Source organism: Rhipicephalus sanguineus, chromosome 9, assembly GCF_013339695.2.
Source record: "Rhipicephalus sanguineus isolate Rsan-2018 chromosome 9, BIME_Rsan_1.4, whole genome shotgun sequence".
Lineage (NCBI taxonomy): Eukaryota > Metazoa > Arthropoda > Arachnida > Ixodida > Ixodidae > Rhipicephalus > Rhipicephalus sanguineus.
The window spans coordinates 76,434,422-76,454,103 of NC_051184.2; positions in this window are offsets into that span (position 1 = coordinate 76,434,422).

Genomic DNA, 19,682 nt, shown 5'->3' on the forward strand with positions numbered 1-19,682 from the left:
ACCGCATTCGCCAACGTTACTTTTGGCGAGGGATGTACCGCTACGTGGAGAAGTTCGTTCGCTCCTGCATCGATTGTCAGCGCCGCAAAACTTCAACGCACCTGTCGCCAGCAGGTCTGCAACCTCTACCTTGCCCTGACCGACCGTTTGGGCGCGTTGGCATCGATTTATATGGGCCACTTCCCCTGACGTCCGCTGGTAACCGCTGGGCCATCGTCGCTGTAGACCACCTCACGCGATACGCTGAAACTGCTGCCCTCCCTGCGGCTACAGCGAGCGATGTGGCCTCCTTCCTGCTCCACCGATTCATGCTGCGTCACGGTCCACCCCAGGAGCTGCTCAGTGATCGAGGCCGTGTCTTCTTGTCGGAAGTCGTCGAAGCCATTCTCAAAGAGTGCAACGTTGTTCACCGCAAAACTACTGCTTACCACCCGCAGACGAATGGCCTCACCGAACGCTTCAACCGTACGCTAGGCGACATGCTCTCGATGTACGTCGCCGCCGACCACACGAATTGGGATGTCATTCTGCCCTTCGTCACGTACGCCTACAATACCGCTCCTCAGAGCACTACTGGTTTCTCACCATTTTTCTTATTGTATGGCAGGCACCCGTCGCACACCATTGACACAATCCTTCCCTACAAGCCGGATCGATCTGAATGTGCGCCTATTTCTGCCACAGCCAGACTTGCTGAGGAGTGTCGCGAGCTCTCCAAGACCTTTACTACGAATAGCCAAGAGCGGCAGAAAAGTATTCGCGGTGACACCACCAGTTCTGCGTCCACGTTCCTTCCTGGAGCGCTCGTATGGCTCTCGGTCCCTACCACTGCACCTGGCCTCTCTTCCAAACTACTGCCCAAATACGAAGGCCCCTACCGTGTCGTCGAACGCACATCCCCGGTGAACTACCTCATCGAACCCACCGACCCATCTTTGGACATGCGCCGTCGAGGGCGCGACATTGTCAACGTGGCGCGCCTGAAGCCCTACCATGACCCGCTCATAGTGACATATATATATATATATATATATATATATATATGGTGGGGTAAAGTTCACTGGATGCGGTGGAAAATCCGATAGAAAAAGAGGTGGACAAACGTGCGAAACACAAGTCGTCCTAACGTTTCGGCAGGAGGGCCTGCCTTCGTCAGAATCACTGAATCACTGGCAGGAGGGCAAACGAAGGTTTCTGAAGACGTTCGAGAGCGTCTTCAGAAACTCCCATTGCAATATTTGCGATAAATAAAGCCTCACGTATACAATTTTTTCCAAGCTGCAAAGAAAGGCCGCGAAATACAAAAAGAACCACGTTACTAGCGCATTCGCGCGCAGCGAACATGCTGCTCTGAGCAGTGGTTTGAGCGAACGAAATCAGCTGCGGCCGCGACTCGCCGGCTCCGTTGCAGCGGTAGGCCGATAAGTTTAACGGTGGTTTCTTGGCCCGCTCGCTACAACTTGCACCGTCACGCGCGCTCACTGGCTGACGCAATAATGCAGTGAGGGTTCCTGAAGACGCTATCGAACTTTGCAAGCCGCATCTCTTGCCTAAAGTCAATATTTAGCAATTTAGTTAAATAAGCCAAAATAAAAATTAATTAATTACACAACAAAAAAGTCACAGTTTCGCAGCAAGGGCGAAGCAATGAATGCGATAGCAAGGAAATCGGCCCGCGATGGACGCGCTGCTACGCTGCATAAACGTCTGCCCCCCGGCAGCAACTACACTCGGGGACAACTTTCAGTGGCAATGAAGGGAAAGCTACAGAGCCACAATGCACGTATACTACCGCTAATGAGTGTAGTCCCACTATTGCGTCCGTATTTTCTTCGTGAGATATATAATACACTCCTACGTTTTCTACATGTAGCTGTTTGAGACGGAACGCAGCGCTCACAAGCTAGATATATGCATTTCTTTTACTTGATACGTTGTCACTTGCGTTTTCGCGTGCGTGAAAAAGTCGCGCCTTTTACCCGTACCATAGACGCTAAGCTGCGTTTGTGTCGAAATGCAACGCTATAGCCATCACTGAAGATTTACAATCTGGGCCGACATCGATGCTTCATTAAATGAAATCAAGCAGTTGAACACTTTCGTATCACGAGAAATCTTTCAATGAATTATTAACAAGGCTTGCAAAAATCGAATTGGAGTGCTTATTGTTCAACACTATAAAACGCGAGATACAAAAGCTTCAGATGTCCTCTGATGAATGTACAAGCCATCTCGCCACGGTGGTCTAGTGGTTATGGCGCTTGACTGCTGACCCGAAGGTCGCGTGATCGAATCCCGGCCGCGGCTGCTGCGTTTTCGATGGGGGCGAAAATATTTGGGGCCCGTGTACTTAGAATTAGGTGCACGTTAAAGAGCCCTAGGTGGTCGACATTTCCGGAGCCCTCCACTACGGCATCTCTCATAATCATATCGTGGTTTTGGGACGCTATACCGCAGATATTAGTATTATTAGTGTAAAAGCCACGTGATGAATGTAGAAGTAGCTTCGAGGGCCGCTTTTCTGTGATTTCACCGTTGCCGGGTTCTTTTCGCGTATAACGCCGCCACCGCCATGGCCATCACGGAAATCTGTGACCCATAACAAGATTCGCTTGACAAGAAAAAGACAGGTAATCACTTGATCATATCGCCACGTGTGTGTTACCAGGCGCTTGTTACGAGCAGCCGTCAAGAAAGCGTATTTCCTTGGCAGATAGTAAGAGAGGCTGAAGAATATGGGACATCAGCTGGTCCGAACTAACGCTCTGCTCAGAGGTGAACGGATTAATTCTCCGGTGTGCTGATGACGCCCATTGTAACCGGCGGGATCGAGCACGGCAGCGCTATAAGAATTTTCGACAGCCCCGAATATGGTGGTTCGTGCATTGCAGGGGCGTATCCAGAAATATTTTAGCAGCGAATCTGTGTAGCAAATAGTTCATTGTCCAATGAACCAAAAAATTATCATCATGACAAACGGGTATGTGCCACAGACATTTGGCAAATCCCACTAGTATCAGCCACCACTGCTCCACTAAAAATTATGAAGGCAACAGTTAGGCCAACAACAAATGGCTGCGAAGCGATGGCGGTGAGCCGAAGACCCCGATTAGGTACAATGCGAGGTTACTAGTGAACGGGAAAGGCAACGGCGGCTGCGAGAAGATCCCGAAGCAATGGAAGGCTTACGCTAGCGGCTACGTGCCGGTAGATCTATGAGAGGTGGGAATGCTTGGCTTTAGCGCGAGTTTCTGTCTCTGAATAATAAAAAAGACGAGGACCGAGGGAGGTACGACGACTGAATGTTTAGGGCCCGTGTCGTCGTACCTCTCTCGGTCCTCGTCTTCTTTGTGCGGTCAAAATGTCACAGTAAGCACCAACTAGACCAAACGCAAGTTCTCCTGAAGCATATTTCTGTCTCTGCAGTTTGCACATCCGTGTCGAGTCTGTGGCTGTCTGTGGTTTAACTCGAGCCTCTCTGCGCTGAGAATCAATGCAGAAACAACCTAGCATCACCTAGCTAAAGCCTATAGATACCACCTGGAAGCAACCGAGAAACAACGTGCATCACCTAGCTAAGGCATAGAAACAACTTAGAAGCAACCACATTAGACTTCAGAATCGCCCAGTTTAGCTATTTTAAGTCGCGCGCCGTTTGGTGCCTTTTTTTCCGGGTGGGGGATTCAATCACCCTTTATATATGTTCGTGCGTTTGTTTGTATGTGTGCGTGTGTATATAACCATGCAAAACGGAAAAATGAAAAAAAAAACATGGTTGATTCTTCCGTCATAGGAATCGGAATAACACGAAAGTAAAACGTGCCCTTATAGAAGTAAGTGAATGTTTACTGCAGATCGCACAACGTATATTGATGTCTGGCAGCTATAGCACCGTTTAACGTGGATGCACCCACTTTGATGCTTGGGGGTACATCTCCATGCCGACGACTAACGTCCATGTTCAATGATCAAACAAACCCTTGTGCTAGCTGTAGTAGTTAATGGTGAAAGCATAATCAGAGAACGAGGTGTGATAGCTAGAAGAGCGTCGCATATTGGACGCAAAACTTGGTCGCCATCCCGCGGCACGTTAAAAGGTGATTGAACACCACGGCCGGAGTAGAGGGAAACGCAAAGCGCGTCGTGCCGCCTCGGTAGCCCAGCCGCGATTTTTCTCGGGGCAAGCGCGTATGCGGGGAACGGGTGTTACAGCCAGGTGAGGCAGGCGCGCGTCGCACAGCTATTTTTGGTTTGATTAGCGTGATGCTATGAGTGAGGTCGACGCTTTTACGGCGCTTGGGTTAAGGTCGCCACCTCGCGGTGTGTTAAGGCATTGACAAAATTGCACTTCTATTGAAAACGCGCCGAATGGGACGAACTTGTAATGCGTTCCAGGTGCTAATCGCGGAGGCCACAGTAATGATGAATGACTTTAATTTGCTACTCCCAGAGGGCAACACCACCCCGCGGACCGGGCTAGAGTGGGAGATATAGAAAGGGCGTTTGTACAGCTTCTAGAGTCTGTGACCGTGGCGCAGTTAATAAAGAAATAAAAAGACCGTGGCGCAGTGGATAGCGTGCCCGGTATCTGTTGTTGCGGACCGGGCGGTCGTGGGTTCAATGCCCGTTGACGGAACTTTTTTTCTTTGCCTGATCGTGTACCTTTTTCCGACGTCATTTCCGTGACGAAAAGACGTCACTGATGTCTTGTGGACCCCGGCATAAAACACTTTCGTGTTGAAAAACCCTGGAGGCAGAGCAAAATCACGTTAGGTGCAGAAAGCTTTCAGAGAGGAGCGGGGGAGTATCGTACATTGACTGAGAAGAAAAAAAGGAAGACGGCTTTCGCCTTCGAGTGGATTTAGGCGAGTGCATAAAGGATTCTGTGAGTTTCTAATAGAGAAACAGTGGTGTGGAAAGCGCACGAGCGCCTGACTGCGCTTTTGTTGTACGCCGGACATGCTTCATTTACACTCTATGAATGCTCGCATCTTGCATTGGAAATATAGATAGATAGATAGATAGATAGATAGATAGATAGATAGATAGATAGATAGATAGATAGATAGATAGATAGATAGATAGATAGATAGATAGATAGATAGATAGATAGATAGATAGATAGATAGATAGATATGGTCGAAGTGCCTTGGTTCTCATTGAGTGCCTCGCAGTTCAGAAAAAAAAATTCCCTTCTTTAGACCACATAGGTGGTATGCATGCAACTTTCTTAATGAATCTATACATCGTCACTGTGCATTGAAAATTAATTGCTGAAAGAAGACACGCTACATAATAGGAGAGACAGTTACTTTCGTGCAGTTAAGACAACAACGTGGTTTCTCAGTTTTTCCTGAACACAACAAAGGGAGTCAACTGACTCGAAATAAGCCGTTCCCAAAGGACTTCCCGTCCAGTCGTTTGATGTTTCTGTGCGGTATACGCCACCGGCCGGCAGCTGCTACTGGCATTGCAAGGAGCTCCAGCAAATTTCCCTCGGGAATTTCTGGCTTGACAAATGCCATCGTGTCACAATGGCGTTCACGGAATTCTTCTTGCTGTTCCATATCGTGAGGGTACGTCGTGGTTTTCGCTTTTTGTTTTTTGCCTGAATTCTCACAGAGGTCTTTTCATGCCTCGGTGGTTCGTAAAGAGTAATGCATTCTTTTCTCTTAGGCTGCGTAGAGAAACAGCAGACGCAGCGTATAAGTTGTGCGCATTCGAGAATGGCTCAAATGCGGCCCATTTTGTGCTCGCATAGGTACGCTACCCCCATAAAATAAACCTACGGCTTAGGTATGCTGCTTTTTCTGCAAGTCTACGTCTTCGGAGCGCTGACGGCGCGGTCTTAGTCTGTATTTCCTCGGGGACTCCGTGTGCTCATTTTCTGCCGCAAGTTCACAACAGCTGAAATGCATGTTTCCTCTTTTCTTGTATTTTGCATCTTTGATGTGCATTAAGGTGAACAAGAAGTTAGCAAGCTGCGGCGAACGGGCAAATAGCTCGGTACTATTAGAACGGAAGCCTGAGCGAGTTTGTAGGGATTCGTACTTGTGTATGTGTGCGCTTCACGATGTTTGGACGACAAACGAAAGGAGTAGACGAGACCAGCGCTCAGTACCATGCATAGACGTTTGATGCTGCTTCTCTCTGGTGCTGCCATGAAGGGTGCAGAGTGCCGTGATAGGCCATACTTCATGAGTTTCATGCGTGAGCAAGGAACATACTTTCGTACTTTGCTGGTTCACCTTACTTATCATTTTTTAATGCAGAAATCGGATAATACTACATATATGCCAGATAAGAAGAAGAAGGCTGAAAGTTCTAGCAGCCAATATCGACTGGTTTACTGAAGCCTTGGATATACGTTTTGTAGTGTACACAACACTTCAAATGTGCAGGCGAATAAAAATGAGAAGGATATATGTGTTGGTAGCACGCCTCTTTCATTGTTTACTGCGGTTGCGTCTTTTTTATTATACGATGCCTTATGAAGCTATCAGGGTACGTGGAGGATGGGTATCGTTCTTCATTTGTACGCGCCTGGGCATTAGGGATTTGGTGTAGCTGTAGTAGTACCGCCTGTAGTTTTGTAAAAACCAGTTGGTAATGTGAGCTCGACATCTCTCTGGTGCCTTCTTGTGGGTGTCCTATTTTGCACATCGCAAAATAAATGAGGTGTGTAATCAAACAAATTGAGAGACGGTTTGGCTCCACCAAGCAACTTTGTATTGGGCAAAAGCGGAATAAAAATGGCGGCGCTCGTGGTGTTCAGTTTTACTTCGTGCATGTGTTTTTTTTTTGTACGCTGGAAGATGTGTCGCAGCGAAATTCGAAGCCAACTAGCCCACTTGTGACCAATCAGTAAAAAATCGAGTTATCTGTATGCGGCCTACCCGATGCACCTGAAAGCTGGGAACCCACCGAATAAAAAGTCACAGTTTCGCCACAACGGCGAAGCAATTAATGCGATAGCAATAAATTGGAATGTATCGCGAAGAACAGAAAGCAGCTCGAAATTGCCAGCGCGTCTCTCGAGCCCAAAGGACGCACACAGGACGAGCGCGAACTAATGCGTCACAGCTCGACACTTGAAGCGTACTGCTCAAACATAAAGCAGGACGCACGAAACGAACGAACAGGTACACACAAGACGAGCGCGAACTAATTGTCACAGTTGTTACTGATTTCTGTTTGAACAGCGCGCTCCTTTCGCAAACGCGGCCGCTGCAGCGAGCGAAGCGAAGCACCCCACCGGCCGCCCCTTCTTTCCTCGGGATAAGCGCACGAAAGCGACCACGCCCTGTAGGGCGAAGAGCAACGGCGTTCGCAGGAGCGGGGCGACGATCTTTAAAGCGCGCCACGCGCGCGCACTTCGCGTCATCTATGTGGTCACTAAGAAAGTATGCTGAAGTACATGGTGTACATAAATAGCTCGCCGTTAGCACGCTGAAATGCGCTGCTGTCGTGGCCTAACGTCTAACGCGGCAGGCTGCAAAGCGAGAGGTCGCCCGTTCGATTCCGCGCGTCGGAAACTATTTGTGAATAATTTTTCTTTGAGGCTTTTCTATATATATATTCATACTTATACATATACGGTGAATGACGGTGGCGGCGGCGACGGGGACGGACATTTTCCAGCCGAGACTGTCCATATACGCGATGCGCAGCGCCTATAGGGGCGCCACTGAAAGCCGCGTAGCGGCGGCCGTTGGAACCGCTGGTGGGTCGCGTAACAGACGCCTCCTTTCACTGCAAGCATGACGGAAGTGCGCGCGTGCGATTTGCCCCTTGTGCGCGTCCCAAATAATTACTTTTGCGGCGATAGTGTGCGCAAAGGAGCCGCACTTTATAATATTGGACATGTGTCCGATGTCACAGCTGTGTTGGACGACAATGTCACCATACGCGCCAAGTGTTTGCCACAGACAAGCGTCAACAAGCTTCCCCACGAAGTGGAGCTCATCGTAAGTGCACCGCTTTCTTTATAACGTACCGATCACTAACGCCTGCATGCGTTGACGCATGAACCAACGTCTTTTTCTCGACACAGTAGCTTCGTTTACGTGCCATGTGTTTATATGGTAGCTATTGAGGGAGCGCTGTCGCACCGGCGCATGGATTTCACGGGTGCGGCCACGCGAAGGGTCAGCGTTGGTAAAACTTTGAAACCAGCACGATAAACTTGTGAAAAAATATCTCGGTGGCCCACAGCTTTGTATAGAAATTGGGCCGATGCCTTGTGCGTGCGCAGTCTTCGCTTGAAAAAAAAATTACACCATCTCCCGCTAAACGGGACCATGAGGCGATGCGAGCCGGAGCACTTGCACGATCGTGTTCCATTGGCGTTCTTTGGGCATGCTACCGACCTCGCGTCGTGGAACGCGAAGAGGAACGCTACGCGCGTCTTGTCTTCCCTCTAGCCTGGCCGTTAATTCTCACAGGGTGAGCGGGGAACGCAGTCGGCAGGCATGCGAGAGGGGGGCAGCGTAGGAGAGGAGAGAGAGGGGGAGGGGACGCACATGCGCTGGTGCTCATCGCGGCGTTGCGCAGGACAGAATTTCGGCATGTCTAGCCAACGCCGGTCTAGCCCACGTTTCATAGGAAGAGTGGAAAGGGGAAGTGGAGAGGAGGAGGAGAGAGGGAAGTGGAGAGGGGAAAGGGGAGAGGGAAAGTAGTGAGGGTATGCGCATGCGCAGTAAGGGTGGCCACGCCGCACACCACCACCGGATTGAACTCCGCCATAAGATACTTCGCATCTAAAAAGAAGGCAGCATAGACTGCTACTCGCTGACTGCTTCGCGTGAAACCGATTCCCACAATGCGTGGGATCTGCCGATTTTTTTGCTCTATAACGCTTGTTCGTGTCAATCTATAGTAATCATGAGTAATTTGGGACCCAGTTCAATTAGCCTAATGAATTCGCTCGAGCTAATACAAAACTACTCAGCCCGTTTCATCCTCCTGTACTACAATTGTATAGTAAGCGTCGCCACCATGAAAGACACGCTTAACTTACCATTTTTAGTTTCTCGCCGAAAAGTTTCTCCGTAAGGTCGGTTTCATAGATATAGAACGGCCCAACAAGGCCAGTCGAAAAGACAAATGATCCCACGAACCCAAGCGCCGACTTACGACTAAATTTTATTCAATAGCTCAGAGCAGATATATACACACACGTGGCTACACAAAGCGCGAAAAGAACAAACAAAAGCCAAAGCACATTATCCATTCAGGTACAAGATTTTTTATCCTGTAGCACAATTGAGGAACAGCTGATATAAGATTGTTTTTTATTATTTTGAATGTTCCATGCTTCGATTATTTCCCGAGTCGCCTTATCATGATGCCTTGAAATAATGCTTGTAAGGTTAAACAGAGGCCGTCTGCCTTGTTGGACCGTTCTAAGTCCGTGCATCCGTACCAACTTAGCCAACTGTCAGTGCTACTCAAGGTCTGTTTCATAAAGTCTCTCGCCATCACCCCAATTTTGCGTGATGAACTCATGTCTCTTCCATCTTTTGTATCACCGAGGCCATAGGCTATTCTCACGGGCACAGCTTAATTTCAGACAAAATTTTACGGGCAATCTTTCATTACCCGTGCATCAGTATAATGGAACCACCTTCTCAGATCGACAGCAAGACATTTGTTTTCGTAACAACTCAGCTACGATTATATGCTAAGGCTAGTAAAAATGTGGTCACTTGTTATGTACTGCCGTTCTTTAGATGTGAAGCATCTTATAGCGGAGTTCAATCCGGTGGTGGTGGGGTGCTGCGTGACCACCCTTACTGCGCATGCTCAGACCCTCTCCACTTCCCCTCCCCTCTCTCCTCCCCTCCCCATTTCCCCCTCTATCCTTCCTCTCTCCAAGTCACCTCGCCCCTACACTTTCCCCTCCCCTTTCCCTTTCCCCTCCCCCTCTCCTACCCCTCTCCACATCTCATCTCCACTCCCCTCCCCTTCCTCCTCTCCACATCGCCTCTCCCCTTCCCTTTCCCATTTCCCTCTCCCCTCCCCCTCTACTTTCCCCCTCTCCACATCCCCCTCCCCTTTCCCCCTCACCACTCCACCTCTGAAACGCGTGCTCTACATGCCGAAACACTGCTTCACATCGCCTCATGGTCCCCTTTAGCGGGAGATGGCGTGATTTTCTCATTTCCCCTTACCACATGATGTATAACTGCATACCCCGGGAACATAGCGCTTCGATTTTGTATTTCATATCTTCATACTTCACCGTTTTAAACACTCCCCCCCCCCTGTAATATATTGCGCGTCGAGGCTAATAATCAATAAAAAAATTATAAGCGACTTGTTCATTCCTTGTTTTCAGCAAAGTTGTCGCGCTGGTGCAGTAGGCATCTATTATGTGCAACAAATTATTTTATAGGCCCTTTTTCTGCTTACATAAAGCATTTACGTCAACATATATGTATATGATAGTTTGGTATTATGTTATGGTACTGTGGTATTGTGTGTTGCTAAGGCACATTAGGAAGAACTCAAGCGCTAAAAATGGCACCACAGAGAAGAAAACAAAGGACCTTGACTTTCTGCTTCATTATGATGGGATGACCTTTCTTTCTTTCTTTCTTTCTTTCTTTCTTTCTTTCTTTCTTTCTTTCTTTCTTTCTTTCTTTCTTTCTTTCTTTCTTTCTTTCTTTCTTTCTTTCTTTCTTTCTTTCTTTCTTTCTTTCTTTCTTTCTTTCTTTGCTGCTGTGAGGCATTTAAACGGAAGCTCTCTTGATATAAACTCGTCAGCAGTGTTTTCAGACCTAACTCGCTGCATCTGAATCTTGTTCTTGTTCACCTTCAAATGTGGCTCTCACCCGTTGTGAAGGATTGGCCAAGAATTGAGTGGTTTTATAAAATGTTATAGTACTTTAGAAGGGAGGTTACAGAATACAAACATTACAGATGTGATATAAAATTAAGGCGCTCGATCAAGTATGTAAAAATGGTAATATTAAAATAAAATTAATCAATGCCCTAATTTTTAAAATATATACATGTGTCGACACAGAAGGGTAATAATATAGATAAGCTAGCTAACCGATTGGTTTCACTGAGGTAATCCCTCACAGCCACGCAAACATTCGCATTGGAGAACCCATATATAATAGAGGCTCCAAAAGACAAGATCACAGGCACCGGTAAATTCATTCCAATAGCACGAAAAGGAATTTCGCAAAAGGGTTTTTCGTGCTGTATTAAATCGCCTGGAGGTCAGAAAGAAATGATCAATAGTTTTCAGCTCACCACAGAAGGGGCACAGTGGAGAAGGTGCCTGAGCAGACCTGTGTTGACATAAATTTAGCTTCGGTACACGAAGCCTCGTACGGACATTTCCAGTTTACGTGTTTGAAAAATGACGTCCGCCAGGGATATCAATATTCTGTGAAACTTGTCAGTGCTGTGTCTGAAAAGACTTCCATAATGCTACGCCTGCGAAATCGCGCAGCCGTCACATAAGCGGATGTTGGAAAATAAGGTAAAATCGGTCCACTGATCGACGACATCGCTAAAGAATCGGCAATTTCATTTAGGAGTAACCATTTATGTCCAGGAACCCAAACTAATCGAACTTTTTTAAATGCACGGGTACCAGTGCACCAAACGCCCTTCTCAGTCAGCCCCAGCAGAAAGTGCAGCACAGAGAGACAGAGAATCTGTGATTATAAAAACGGATATAATTACGGAGATTAACTTGCGCTATGCGTGCACTTATGCCTGAAATTCAGCCACAAAAACGGGCATGAAATTGGGTAGTCCAAGGGAATAAGACCAATCGAAATTCGGGCTAAGTATACCAACACCTGACTTTACGTCACACTGTGATGCATCCGTAGCAATTATGACGTTAATTCTAATGATCTGCAGCCGTTCTTGTAATAGACCATCTAAGGAATGATGGGGGAGTAATTTTGCATTAGGAAAAGATATCGTAAAATTGAATATGCCCAGGCTACGAATTATCGCGAGTCGGGGTTATATCGCAGATACGTTGTACAAATGTAATTTGGGGTGTGTGAAATCGCGGTCATTTAGTCCCAAATAATAATGCCGGATTGGAAATAAAGGCTGTTTATGATTGTCGTAGTGGTGACTCGTAAATTCTTAAGAATTTCTGAACAGTCAGAAGGGGAAACCGGCACGAAAGAGAAGGAACCCTCGATTCTAGATAAAAAAATGTTGTTATAAACCGTTTTGGAGAGGCTGAGGCATAAGTGCAGCGCTTCTCTTTCCAAAAAAATTAGAGGTCCTATCTTGTAGGCTGGAGCACCAGAGAAAAGTACGCAACTGAATTCCAAAATAGGTCGAACGTACACGCGATAGATCATTAATGGCGTGTCTCTTCTCATACCTGTGCGGTAGTTGCTTAGACTACGCAACATGCCAACAGCACGCGCACCTTTTCCAGCTATATAGTCGATGTGGGGTTGCCAGTTAAGGAATGGATCATAAATTACCCCAAGGTATTTAATAGACTCCACCTGGGGTGTGTCCCCATAATGATAACTCAGTGAGATGTACACAGGGCATTGCAGGGGGAAAACAAGGACCCATTTACTCGGATGAAGCAAAAAGTGATTCTGATCGAGCCAGTTCTCCAGTGTAGTAGGGTAAATCTGCGTCTATTCATATAATCTCTGGATATTATCTGCCGTTGCAAAGAAGGCAATATCGTCAGCGTACACATGTGTTGTTGTTTCCTCGTGTTGTGGAACTGTGCTCATTAGTATGTTAAATATCACAGGGAAAAGCACTGAGAATCGCAGTACTCCTCTCGTTTGTCCTGATGCAAACGAGGAAGAGGAAACGCAGTAAAAAGGCGGTGGTGCCACGCTGCCGCAAAGCATTGTACTACAACCTACTTAGTATAGCCCCCGACATGGTTAGGGCGACAAAATGAATCCACCTCCGAATCTCAAGACGCAAAGTAACACAGTAACGATGCAGTGGTGCCACCCTGTCGAAAAGCATGGTACCCCAACCTAAATACTATTGCCCCCGAGATGGTTGGGGCGATAAAGGGGATTCCGTTCCCGAATCTCACGATGCAAAGTAGCGCTGTAAAGAGGCGGTGGCGCCACCCTGCCGAAAAGCATAGTACCTCATCCTTGTTACTGTAGCCGCCGAGATGGTTAGAACGAGAAAATGGATTAACTCTCCAAATCGATGCAAAGTAACGCAGTAACGAGGCGGTGGCGCCATCGTGCCGAAAAGCGTGGTACCTCAAACTCGTTGCTATAGCCCCCGAAATGGTTGGCGCGAGAAAATAGATTCCGTCTCAAACTGACGGCTGCAGTAAAACAGCACGAAAAGCAGGCAGACGAAGGACTCCGCCATGACAAATCCATCATTCGCGCAGAGAAAGAAGAACAGGGGGAGGAAGGAAATGCAGGGAAGTCAGTCAGGTTGCGCGTCCGATTTCAAATCAAACCAAATGAAATTTTTTTTTTATTTTCCAGAGAAAGACAGGTTCTGGAGAGGTAATTCACCGGATAAAGGCTGTTCATATACAGCTTGACGAGGCCAGTGAACCTTTTTGCAAGGCGATTCGGACAATAACATTGTCTACAAGGCGTTTGATACACGATAAAGTAAACATAACATATATAAATTAACCTAATTGTAATGCCAAATTGCGATGTTAGCAAAACTGCATGCATAAAAACTACTACACGACATCCTGATACCTAAAAAAATACCACAAGAGATAGCTACATGGGCAGAAGCGAAACAAAGAAAAAAAAACTACAACAGCGATAGAACCGTAACTTAAATGAAAACGGAATATCAGGGAAGGCATATACATATTTTTATATTATTATCTGTCATTAATATGTGGGAAAAAGCTGTGTTCCTTGTTTGTACATTTCATCGAGCGACAATATTTGCTACAAAATTTTGCGACATATCTATTATATGAGCTATGCTATTCTTAAGTTTCATAACGATTTATAAAAACAACTCAATTCTTGTTCAAGTGGGGGTGATCCACACTTAATAGGCGAACAACCTCTACGGAATGGGCGTACATGTGCACCTGTCCATCACACGCCTACAAGCTAGCGCTTAACACTGCCGATTTAAGAACAGCATCGAAGCCTGCGTCGCTTGGCTGGCCTGCGAGGCGAAGGGCGTAGGGCGCACAGTATTCAGTACTATAGGAAATAAATAGGCTGAGTTCTGTTTTCTCAAGGGTGCGTCGTTTATATTGAGACACAATTTCCGTCGTGAAATTTGGTTTTGTTGTATGGGCTAGCGTAATACTCAACAAAAGCCATGATTTTAAAGACCCTTTGCAAAGAGACCGTTTACCCTAAAAGAGTTCACGCGGTGTGGCACACAACAAACGAACAATTCCTTCTAGAAAAAAAACTAAAAACTCCTTGCAGAGATAGATATATTGCTACTATTTAAGAAACCCGAAGAGATTATCTCCTTCGAGGACCGAAACAAAATAGTGCCTCTAGATAAGTTGAGTGTGTACAAAACCGGATGTACGCAAAAACCGGATGTGTGTACTAAGGGACAAGGAAGGCAAAGTCACTAGCAATGTGGATAAAGGGACAAGGAAGGCAAAGTCACTAGCAATATGGATAGGATAATTAAAGTAGCTGAAGAGTTTTACAGAGATCTGTACAGCAGGCGGCACAACCAGGGTGATAATGGAAGTAGCAGTAGTGGCCCAGAAGAAGTGGACATGCCACCAATAACTACATGGGAAGTAAAGAAAGCTTTAAAGGAAATACAAAGAGGCAAAGCCGCTGATCAGGATCAGGTAATATTAGATTTTTTGAAATAATATAATAATATATGGGATTTAATGTCCCAAAATATTTTGAAATACCGTGGACAGATTGTCAGAAAAACTGGCCACCCTGTATACAAGTTGTTTCTTAACGGTGAGGGTACCAGAATCTTAGAAGAATGCCAATATCATCTTAATCCATAAGAAAGGGGACGTCAACGATTTGAAGAATTACGGGCGCATCAGCTTACTGTGCGTTGTCTACATGCTGTTTACAAAAGTAGTAGCTAATATAAATAGGACAACATTAAAATTCAATCAACCATACGACCAAGCATGATTTTGTACAGGCTACTCGACAACAGACCACATTCAGACTATCAATCAGTTGATAGAGAAATGCACGAAATATAACCAACCTCTAAACATAGCCTTCATAGATTACGAGAAGACATTTGGTTAGGTCGAGATATCAGCACTATAATGGAGGGACTGGCGAATAAGGGCGTCAACGAACCATATATAAACATACTGGAATAAATCTACAGCGGCTCCGCAGCCACCATAGTCATCTATAAAGGAAGTATTAAAATCCCAATAAAGAAGGATGTAAGGCAGGGAGACACGATCTCCCCAGTGGTGTTGACCGCGTGTTTACAGCAGCTTTTCAGGGCTCTACATTGGGAAGAGTTAGGAATGCAAGTTAATAGAGAGGGCCTTAACAACATGGAGTTCGCTGATGACATTCCATTGATGAGTAACTCAACGGACGAATTGGAGATCATGATTACTGAATTTGGTGAGGAAAGCAGGACGGTTGGACTGAAAAATTAATGTGCGGAAAAGTTTGAGCAAAACGACGTCTAACGTTTGCATTTGAAAGAATGCCTTTCACATCCCATATATCATATATCGGTCATTTCTCAGGGGGATTTGGCGTCAGGATTCGAGGCGCACATCTATAGTGATCTCAGGAATGAATGAAATCTCGAAATATGGACGCCGATTCTGAAATATAGGTTTTCTTCCCCGGTTACGTTTGAACACATAGTGACTGCATGGGGTGCCTCAAGAAAAAAAACTCTCGAGGCCATCACGTCTGTGCAGCTCATGAGCATGCTTATAAAGACAAAAATATAAGATGAATACAGTCATGCGAGGGCCGGCCTGCAAGCGAAGGGTCCGCGGACCGCGTGTTTGAGACTTCTGCTATATTACATATATTAACGCGATTCTGTGCCCAACCTGACGCCTGCATAGCGTCTGTTAGCAAAAACTGTGGCTGTTTGGTGCAATACTCGACTACCACGCAGAGTGCCCCTGTTCCATTCCATATGATCCTGGATATTTTTTTTTTTTCGCGCGATAGCGGCTACGGACACCGTCGGCGGCGGCGGACAATTACAGCACTATTGGTGTGATATCATAACAGCTTTCCCTATAAAAAGAAATCATTTTCTCGCTCCATCTTAACTAAAATTACTTCTGTACACCACATACGTTCTTCCTCAGCTAGAGTATGCATCATCGGTTTGTGATCCACATCATTCCGTGCTTGTTGACGCATTTGAAGCCACAAAATTGTTCTACCCGTTTTATACTAGCAAACTGTCGTCGTATGGCAGGCGTAACAGAAATTAAAGCAATTAATAAAATCCAATTACTAGGTCTTCACCGGAAGCAAGGTCGCATTTCAGTTTTACATAATTTACATACATTTTTACATACATTTTTTTTTTGCTATCACAATGCCAGTCTCCGATTGCTCTCAATGCACCAACTACCATTCACATATGCTCGTAGAGATCATTGCGATAAAGTCAATCTCTCCTTTTGTAACACTCTCACGTACTCACAGTCATTTCTTCGCAAAACCTCTGTCGAGTGGAATAACCTACCGCCACCAATAGTAAACATCTGTCATCCACTCCTTTCCAAAAATGCTTTAGTGAACGTCATCTATTGTTGTAAGGTTCTTCCATTTTTTGTTGCTTTTTTCCACGTAAGACATGCACCAACTCACCCAGCAAGAAGTTCTTTCTGGAGTCTTCTTAACGCCCTGCAAATCATTATCTGGTGCGATCCCTTGAATACTAATGAGATGTTCTGCCTAAGTCTATTAGACACTGCACATGCACATGCTGATTTTAACATCATAATAAAATTTTTCGTCGGCGCAATCCCATTCCTCCACACTCCATCTTAGTGGGTATTCGCCATGTTGTGAGGTTATCATCATCAGCAGGAATTGCAGCAGGCTCCCAGGGAGTGCCAGGACGAAGAGGCTCCTCGCTGCGCCGACACAGGGCTTCGCCATCCGCTGTCGTAAGTCTTGTTTTTAGGACGTTGCTCGACTGCGACTGAGCGGGCATCATGAGTAGCGACCAACATATCGTAGTCTATTGCCAAGGTGCTACCGTGTCAGGTTTAGTGTTAGCGTTCAAACGCAGCAGTCAGCCTCCATCCAATCACTCTTCCAGGTGTTTGCTCCCGCCACGGTGGTCTAGTGGTTCTGGTGCTCGAGTGCTGACCCGAAGGTCGCGGGATCGAATCTTGGCCGCGGCGCCCCCGTTTTCGGTGGAGGCGAAAAATGCTTGACGCCCGTGTACTTAGATTCAGGTGCGCGTTAAAGAACGCCAGGTGGCCAAAATTTGCGGAGTCCTCCACTAGGGCTTGCCTCATAATCGTATCGTGGTTTCGGGACGTTAAAATAACCTCAACAGTGATTATTATCCAAATGCTTGCGCATTCCCTTTGCTTTGAGACACTCACCTGGATGAATCGAATGGATCGCTTATATCCTGTCACAATTTCTCTCTTGGGTACATTAGGCGCAGCTTATAGGTCAGTTAGAAATTTCGGCGGCGGTGGCGACCCATTTCGGGAAAAGCCCGGCGCCGGCAAGTGTGCAGAAATGCGGGTGCACCCAAATAGGCCCTCTATGGTGCGCCTGTCATATGCGTTTTTGTATGCGCCGTTTTCGAATAACTCATTCTCTCTCGATCGTGGACGTGTCGGCGATCAGCCGTATCTGATATAGAAATCTGATCTTTCATCGAGGTCACTTGTCATTTCATGTTGCCGCATTTGATTGCTGCATTTCATTGTTTCACGCATGACCGTCACTGTTGCCTGTAGCAACAGAAGTGTTGCGCTGCTAAACATGCGCGTGAAGGTCTCATTCTCGGCATGGGAGATGGAGAAAGTTAGGAGAAATCATTGCGCAATGCGAGAGAAAGAAAGAAGGAGAGAGAGAGAAAGAAAGAAAGAAAAGTAGTGGACCAGGCACGCACACGGGAAGCTTCGCTGGCCTCCATATGCCCGGTTGCGGAGGGGCCCCCAATTTTTTCTTGCTGTAGGTGAAATATTTCCATGTCCTCGCGTCCCCGTTATCAGCAGGATCGCCTAACTATAGATCTACTAGCGACACACAAGAAGGCGGAATCCGATAGCGCTCTAGCAAAATAAATTCACGCGCTCTTGTCGAACTAACGCCGCTGCGGCTGCGATTGCGCCCTCGACCTTGATCTCATAACCACCAGAGTAGACCAGTGGGCCATGTACATATATCGAGATAGCGAAACAAAACCGTGAACCATGATGGTGGTTACACGTACGTCGCACGCATTGCAGTCCACCTGCGTCTGATCGGAATGGTCTTATAACTGAGGCACGTTTGGAGAGATAAACATAGGGTAAACGCCACAATAAGTGTCAGTAGCTGTAGTGTTGTTTTGCTCCGTACAAGCTGCCTGGCCCGCGTAATTTTATTTTTATTTTCTTGTTTACGGCACTTTCTGACTTGTGCCCGCTTCTTACACGCAGCCCCTGATTCCGGATAAGAGAGAAGAGGCAGCGGTTGGGTCACCATGTTCCGTCTGGCGTCTACCTTGACGCTCGTCCTCCTGTGCATCGCGCTGACCCACGGCGCACCACATTACCCGTAAGCACAGGGGATCTCGCGCTTCAACTTTTTTTTCTTTTTGTTATATCGACTTCCATGGTTACCTTTTTCCACCCGCAGTCGGTAACGGGGAATGATGTCCTGTGTCAACTTTCTCCCTGAAAAAAATAGAAAGAAAATAAAAAAAATTAAATGCAAAAGAAGTGAAGGTCACGCGGTTTCGATATAACGTTCATTTCTCATCTTAATTTGCAGACACTCGTTTTTTCCTTGTCAAAGTCAATTAACCTACCAGTTTCTGTACTTTAAAACGTTATTTTCCTTGTTACACTCGGTATGGCATCGCGTTTCGTGAGTGAAACTTTAGGCTCTCGTCTTCTATTGTAACAAAATATTTAGTGGCATATGTCTCTGTAGTCCCTCTAGGCGCCGAGTCCGCAAACGGGGACCGAGTTCCTCGAGCGAATAACACATGTTGTTATGACTATACGGACCTTTAGGGGCTAAGTCCCCATAGGAAACTTCTTACTCTTGCCGTGATGTTCTGAAGAAAGAAATCTTGAGATAATGTAATACAGCGTCTCGTCGCCGTACACTGTGTATGCGAGAGAAGCCGCATGATGTTTATTCTGCAACAGCCTGCAAAACCGGACTAGTTGGTTTAACTTCATTGTCAAAGAGCGCAGAAAGACGAATCCACGAGATGGAGGACCACAAAGGATCCAGCGCCTGTCTTGTGTGGTCCTCCTTCTCGTGTCTTCTTTTTTTTTGTTTGCGCTGTTTTACAATCATGTTTATTCATGTAGGTTGAATGAATAGTTTTTGCTACCAGTTTGTAACAAGAGCTAGGGTGGCAAGGTAACATTTCGCACGGTAACGATCTCATGTAGCCGCCCTTTTTATTCGTGCAGTGCCTTCCTCTGCGGTAAGATGGAAAGGTTGGCGAGTAGGAAACGATGCATGCTTAAAATACCCCCCCCACCCCGAAAACGACAGAAACACATAAAAAAGGGC